At 32.3% G+C, this 8,548-nt stretch overlaps 1 pseudogene; it reads left to right on the forward strand.

The window, feature by feature from the left end:
• The first annotated feature begins 968 nt into the window (after positions 1-968).
• On the forward strand, positions 969-7,235 carry LOC143557728 (zinc finger BED domain-containing protein RICESLEEPER 2-like; annotated as a pseudogene).
• Positions 7,236-8,548: the final 1,313 nt, after the last annotated feature.

The raw sequence follows: 8,548 nt of genomic DNA on the forward strand, positions 1-8,548 counted from the left end.
AACTTTATTATTTTGAATATAAACAATAGTAAACACTTTAATTTTATACTAATCAACAGGTAAAACTAACATAACCCAGTTCGTTGTATTTGTAGAAAAATAAAATTAATAAGTTAATATAATACTGAAATTATATAAAACACTGATGGAAACGATATTCTAGGTTTTAATATCCTAAATGATTTTTGAGAAACAAAAATAGTGGAATGAGACTGAAACAAATTTTTTGGTTTACCTTATAAGGCCTACTAAATTAAATATATTTCAATGTATAAAAAAGTATAAATCAAGCCATAAAATATATATTTCTGGAGCATTTTGGCTGAGTTATGGAAGATATATTGAAAACTAAATATTGATATTCTTATTGCTAAAACTATTTATACTATAAGTAAATGAATAATAGTTCATATAGTAAATCATTATACATATGAATTATAATTATAATGTTCAAGATATATATAATAGATATTCTCCATGTTTGCAATATTTATACAAAATGTTTAGAGAAAATTAAGAAAAATACACATTTTCCTGAGTTCAAATGCATATGAGACAATTTTAAATCCAAATTGAAACCAGTCTTATATAAAAAATTATGCACTGCCGCTCGAATCCCAGTTTATAAACAATTTGTAGTTTCCATACAAAGCCAAATTCTTCGACAATGATGCATCTAGGGCCGTCCAAACTGCTCACCGCTCGCTCGGAAATTGCTCGCTCATTTTTTCGCTTGATTGTAAACGAGCCGCTCTGCTCGGTTTGGTTTGTAAACGAGTAAAGCAACGAGCAAAGGTCTGCTCGGTTCGGTTCGGCTCGAATATTTTTAGTTTATATATATATATATGTATGAAAATTTATATAGTTAGTTTTATAAATACCTTTCCATTATACAATACAAAAAAAATTTAAAGTAAGTTAAAAATATAATAGATATTAGATCTTATCTCTTTCACACAATACAAAGCTTCTCTCTTTCACACAATACCAATTACCAAAACTCAATTCACTGCTCACGTCAATCTCACACATAACCACTCCGGCCTCCGAGCCTCTGACCGCCGCACCACTGCTCACGTCTCGGTCTACTTTGGTGAAGGTTAGTTGATTACTTGTCTCGTCTCCTTCATTATTTCCTCCTGTACATCTCGTCTCCTTCATTTCTTCGGGTTTTGGTTTCGATTTTTAGCAATATAACTGATAAGAATTATGCCTTTATTAAGTTCAATGTAGGTTTATTTTTGTTTGAAAACCCCCTAAAAATTCATATGATTTATGGAACTGTAATTCATATAATATACTGTCTTTTCGGGTTTGCTTATGTTGCCAAGTTTTTCAATTTCATTTTGTTTTTACTTTGAACCTAACTTTATGCGTTATTTTTGTAGAATGGCTTCTCGGAAAGAGTCAAATCATGTTGATTTAAGTGATAGAGAGAGCATTCGCCTCGAGTCTGAGTCAGATGATGATATGGACAATGAAGCGTCCGAAGATGTAGGTAGAAAGCGAAAGCGAAAGAATCAAAGTATCGTGCATCTACACTTTAAAGACGTTGACGGTATGTACAGAGGACAAAAAGTTAAAAAAATCAGTGCATTCATTGTAGGCATACTTTTGTGAAAAGCCCTTCAAGCACCACCTCAAGTATGAAGCGGCTGCACCTCCGAGATTGTGCATTATACTTGAAAACTCAAGGTAAAAAGAAGGGTTTCATTAATTTTCCGTCAACCGGTGGTGATAGTAAAATGGGTTCCTCATAAATTGAGTTAAATGAGGATTATGACCAAATGAAATGTCGAGAAATGATTGAAAAAATGATTATTATGCATGAGTTACCTTTTTCTATTGTAGAATACCATTGGTTTAATCAGTTATTACAATTTATCAACCCTCTATTTCAAAAAGTTAGTAGGTCAACAATCACAAGAGATTGTATAAGAGTGGTGGAAAAAGAAAACGAGAAGATAAAAAAGATGTTGAAAAATGTGAGTATGATATTACTTACAAGCGATTGTTGGACATCAAACCAAACAGTCAGTTACATGTGTTTAACGGCTCACTTTGTTGATTGTGATTGGAAATTGAAGAATTGGATTATTGGTTTCAATGAACTTTCACCACCCCATAGTGGCGAGGATATATCCGATGCTATCATAGAATGTCTTTTGAAGTGGGTATTCAAGACAAGATAGGTACCATTACTTTAGACAATGCTTCTAACAATGATAGGGCAACATCTATTTTGATGAACAATTTACAAGTTAAAGGCAAATTACATTTTGAATGATTGTTTTTTCATATTAGATGTTGTGCACACATTCTAAACTTAGTAGTACAAGATGGTTTAGGTACTATTGACTCGTGTATTTCAAATATTAGAGAAGGTGTGAAGTACTTGAAAAAGACTCCCGGTCGTTTATTGAAGTTTGGTGAAATAGCTATGTCTCTTGGTATCAACACTCGATGTTATCTTAGCACCGATGTAAAAACTAGGTGGAATTCAACGCATCAGATGCTTGATTCGGCTGCTCACTACAAACTAGCTTTAGAAGACTATGCATTGAGAGATTCCAACTTTATATGGTGCCCCACAAATGATGAATGAACTTGGGCCGAAAAAGTTTGCAAGTTACTAGAAGTTTTTTTGAGAGCTACTAATTTATTTTCAGGCACAAATATCCAACTTTAAACTTGTTTAATGTGGAGAATTTAATGTTACTAGATGTTTGTATAAAACTACTAATTTGTTTTCAGGTTCAACATATCCAACCTCAAACTTGTTTCTTACAGAAATTTATAAAGTGAAAATAGAGATATGTAATGTTTTTATATCAGATGACGCTTTCTTGGAGAAAATGAGTATACCCATGTATGAAAAGTTTGAGAAGTATTGGGGTGCTTATGTCAATTGCGTCTATTTCAGATCCTCGTTATAAGATGTTGTCAGTCAAATGGACTTTAAAAGGTTGTATCCAAAAGATGAATGTGAGAGTCAAGTTAAAGATGTGATGGCTAAGTTAAAATCTCTTTCTGAAAAGTACTTTCATGCATATATCACAAGCAAGGCTGCCACGGGTTGCTCAATAACCTCAACATCTAGCGAACATATTACAGATGAAGACGATTTTCATGCTTTTCTCAAATCAATACCCGTTGAAACCGGACAAAAATCTAAACTTGATGTGTATTTGGAAGAGCCAAATGAAAAATGTGTGGAGTCACAATATGATGTGCTAAAATGGAGGAGTCAACATTGTAGCAAGTATCTAGTTATAAGCAAGATGACTAAAGAGATTTTTTGCATTCCGATCACAACTGTTGCTTCTGAATCAGCCTTTAGTGCCGAGGGACACATATTGGATGATTATCGAAGCTTTTTTCAAAAGATATGGTGGCACTTCTTGTTTGTGGAAGTCATTGGTTAAATGCCGGCTCAAAAGCAACTATAAAACATTGGAAGTAAGTTTAAATTACATTATTCGTCTATATTTATTCTTATACATTGTGCATTAACGTTCTTACTTGCTTATAATGTGTAGCAATCTGCAAAGGAAGAAAAAAAATTGGATATCGAAGTGTTGATTCCATACGGATGTACTGGCAATTGAAAAAAAGATATATTTTGACATGTTTTGCCAAGTATATTTGCCATGTTTTTTTTATTTGATTTGATTAAGTGATACAAGCCTTTACTATAATATATATTGTTCATTTTTCACTATTTGACCCGTTTGACATATTGTAATTAGTTGTGTTTAATTGGTTGGAATAACAGGTTATATCTATTGGTCAGGACTTCGAGGGGGATTTTGTTGATGAAGACGCCGATAGCCCGCTTGAACTTAAACATGTTTTTTTTGGGATTTTGTTGATGGAGGCGCTGATAGCCCACTTGAACTTAAACATGTTCATTTGAGCGAAAAAATTTTACATTTTTATATGCTGAACTTGTTATGTATGTTGGTTGAATGGAAACAATATTATGGTAGCATTTAAATTTGAATATTGAAACTGAGCGAAATCGAGCAAAACTGAGCCGCTCGGTTGTAAACCAAGTGAGTTCGAGCAAGGTTTTTCTACTCGTTTCCTTATATTCGAACCGAACCAAGCCGCTCATTTTCAATTCGAGCCGAGTTCGAGCAAGGCTCGCTTGGTTCGGCTCGGTTCGTGAACAGCCCTAGATGCATCCTTATTTTCTTTAATTTGCAGTTATCCGTGACTTTAAAACTTTATTCTAACATGCTTGCAACTTCAATTTTGATATTTTCTTATTTTCTTAATTCACAATTAATGTTAATGAATGAATAGGTTAGGATTTACAATTAATAAAAACTGAATTCATAACCTCAGTTCGTTGTATTTGTATAAAAATAAAATTAATAAGTTATATAATATTGAAATTATGTAAATAACTGATGAAAACAATATTCTATGTTTCAATATCCTAAATGATATTTGGAAAACAAAAATAGTGGAATGAGATTGACATAGCTTTTTTGGTTTAACGTTTTAAATGCTTTTAGTTAAGTAATTTGTCCTATAAGGCAATTAAATTAAATATATTATTTATAAAAATGTATAAATCAAGCCATAAAATATATATTTTTGAAAAATTCTAGTCTGAGTTATGAAAAAAAATATTGAAAACTTCTTATTGCTAAAACCCTTTATACCATATAAAAAAGTCATATAAATAAATGACAAATAGTTCATATAGTAAAGAGTTATACATATGGTTTATAATTATAATGTTCAAGATATATACAATAGGTATTCTCCATGTTTTCAATATTTATACAAAATGTTTGGAGAAAATTAAGAAAAATACACATTTTCCTGAGTTCAAATGCATATGAGAAAATTTTAAATCCAAATTTGAAACCAATCTTATATAAAAAATTATGCACTGCTGCTCGAATATCAGTTTAAAAACAATTTGTAGTTTCCATACAAATCCAAATTATTCGACAATGATGCACATTTATTTTCTTTATTTGCAATTATATGTGATTTTAAAACTTTATTCTAATAGACCTACAACTTCAATTTTGATATTTCCTTATTTCAAAATTATTGTTAATGAATGAACTAGTTAAGATTTACATTTAATAAAAATTGAATTCATATATAGAAATGACTTAAATGATAAGGATCATATAATAAAATGGGTTAAAAAAAATGAGGGTGACTAATGAATTGACAAGTGAGAAGAATAAGTAGTCTTTTATTGAAATAGGTAGATTTTTTTTATTGGAAAGCACCTCCAACTTAGTTCGCAACGGTCCACCATTTTATTTTTATTTGGAAACAACACCTCCAATTTAGTTTGAAACGGTCTAATCCATTTAGTCCAATATTCTGTCCCAATGCTCCATAACTATGTGACCACGGTTATCAAACTTTCCTCAAGCCTTGGTCACTTGGCTTATGTCCTTATAGAAGGGCTTGATGGTGATGTGAACAAGTGCTTCCTTGGATGGTGTCTTGATGATCAAGCCTCATTACACATCTCCTGATCACATGTTAGCGTTCGCCGCATCTCCATAACTTGCGGCCACATATGCTCGGTTCGACGCATCCTATCTATAACTCACATAAATGTGCCATATCTTCGCAATCCATGGTCGCCGCATCCTTGTGTTTAACGAGTGTAAACGCCCTATCGCGGGTACTCTTATAGATAAATTTACTCAAAATTAAGGATTTAATGGAGGATTTTCAAATCTGTCTCTCTTAAATGCATACCAAATTTGAATGCTAATATCGTCACCACTACGTCTATCGGTTATATATATACACCCCCCCTACTACTAACACTATCTATCAACAACATTTACACTTGTACACCATCAAACAATGTTCATACTAGACAACAAGCAGCTGATCATTTTCAACGTATCATTTCATTTCATTTAGTTTTATTGATTTGAAAATTAGTCGGTATATATTCTGCATGCTGATTGATCGATCGATAAATTTGTAGGGAGGAAAAATCATGTCGCAGCAGCTTGATTCGTCTTCCATTGGCGACGGTGAGATTAAGCTCTTCGGCGTGAGAATGAGGAAAAATCATGTTTTTGTCCCCGATGCTGACACTGCTGGTGCAGACGCTGGCAACATCTCCGCAGACACATCCGCCCGCAATAAAACCAGTATCCGGAAACCAGGTTAGATCGCAATTCAGCATCAGCATCTATGATATTTTCATTAAATCCATTGCGGTGGAAGTTGAGTGTTATTACCAAGTTCATGATAAGTTCACATTTAATATTCAATTTTAGTAAGAATATGTGTTGCTGAATGACGATTGATATTTTGCTAAATTTGGTAAAACTAAAATTACTACTGCTAATAATAATAACAACACAATAAGGGGAAAGTTAAAGTACAAATTAAATTAATGAGAATTAAATAGTGTAATTATGTAATTATATCATAGTGTAATTACACTAATAATAATAATAACACGGAGTAATAACAACAACAACAACAACAACAACACAATAAGGGGAAAGTTAAAGTACAAATTAAATTAACTGCTAATTGTTAGAATTAAATAGTGTAATTATGTAATTATACTATAGTGTAATTACACTATGTTGTAATTACAGTATACCATAATTACACTATGTTGTATATATATAATTACACTACTTGATTCTCACAGTTACCACGTTAATTTAATTTGTATTTTAACTTTCCCCATGTTGTATATATAATTATACTACTTGATTCTCACAGTTACCACGTTAATTTAATTTGTATTTGATCCAAACCCTAATAATAATATGGACATGCATTTACAACAATTCAATGGACTGAAGATGAACACAAGTTGTTCCTGAAGGTTTACAAAACGTAGGCAATGGACACTGGAAAGCTATCTCTAAAAATTTCGTCAAGACCCGGACCTATGCACAAGTTGCAAGCCATGCACAAAAATACTTCCTCCGCCAAAGCAACCACAATCCCCGTCGTAGATCTAGCTTGTTCGATATCACGACTGATTCTGTGAGTCTTAAATCATTAGTCATGTTATAATTCAAATCTAAAACTTGACTCCTGAATTCCTGCATGATGATTAGGTTGTTGTTATGCCAACAGAAGAAGGTAACGGTGATGATCAAGTCATTCCAGCTGCTAATCCATCCAACTTGTCATTGAATCCTGAAGGATCGTCTTCATATCAAATCTCGGGATCCAACAATGGAGATGGAATGATTATTCTTAACTAAAAATTTTAAAGATCTTAAGCAATAAGAATAGAGAAAGTAGTTAGTTGTCTTAAAGTCATGTGAAGTTTTTTTAGGATGTGGCTAAATGTACCCCCTGGTTGCTTGTCATACCCCCCCCCTTGGAAAAACCAACTTTCATATTATCCCTTTAAATCATATAATTACCAAATTAGCACAAAAATAAGGATTTCATATTATTTTTTTTACAAGTTGCGTTTTTTATGATTTCGAGATTAGGGTTTAGGGTTCGGGTTTAGGGTTTGGGTTTAGGGTTTAGGGTTCGAGTTTAGGGTTTAGGTTTTCGGGTTTAGGGTTTAGGGTTTAGGGTTTAGAGTTTCAGGTTTAGGGTTTTGGGTTTAGGGTTTCGGGTTTGGGTTTAGGGTTCTTGTTTAGGGTTTTAGGTTTTCGGTTTTCAGGTTTCGGGTTTATTTTGTAAAAGATAAATAGGGAAAATAAGGATATTATAAATATATATACTATTAAAATTAAAAAAAAATATTATAAATATTTACAATATCAATAATAAAAAAAATAAACTAATAGTAATACTTGAGATAAATGTAGTGGAGATTATTAAGTGAAAAAAATGTTGTAGGGACTAGTATGTATATAAATAATGTTAAGATGTAATAGTAATTTATCTAATAAGTTAAGGGGGTGTATATTTAGTAAAAATGGTGTAAAGGGGGGTATATTTATGTAAGGCTCCGTTACCGGTGCCTCACATTTGGACGTTGGATTTACTCATAAACACAGTTCTAAATATCAGAGTTAATTAAAACTTTACGCGGAATATAAAACTTTCATAAAACATTACATAATTCATAACTTGCCTTAAAACATCCTTTGTCTTTCATCATTAAAGCATTAAAATTAAAACACCATAAGTCTTCAGATGCCAGACTCTTATTCTTCTGCCATGTGTCCCCGCTCAAGCCAGCTATCTCATCCTACTCACCTGCGTGCATACTAAAAGTCAGCTACGCTGAGTGAGTTCTAGTTAATCATACATCATACAATACATACACTTACATTCAATCATGCATCCGAAGATACATAATGATTACTTTACTAATTTACTTTCATTTCATACTTTCATACGTACGTACATACTTTATTACTATCATACTATATATTTACTGTCATTTCTATCTCAGATATTATTAGGGTCTGGTCCCTCTTTCCTTTGTCTATCTCAGATATTATTAGGGTCTGATCCCTTTCTTGTCTATCTCAGATATTATTAGGGTCTGGTCCCTCTTTCCTTTGTCTATCTCAGATATTTTAGGGTCTGATCCCTTTCTTGTCTATCT

This window comes from Bidens hawaiensis, unplaced genomic scaffold (assembly GCF_021521415.1).
Source record: "Bidens hawaiensis isolate Kalapana, Puna unplaced genomic scaffold, B.hawaiensis_p1.1 tig00001087_1, whole genome shotgun sequence".
Classification (NCBI taxonomy): Eukaryota; Viridiplantae; Streptophyta; class Magnoliopsida; order Asterales; family Asteraceae; genus Bidens; species Bidens hawaiensis.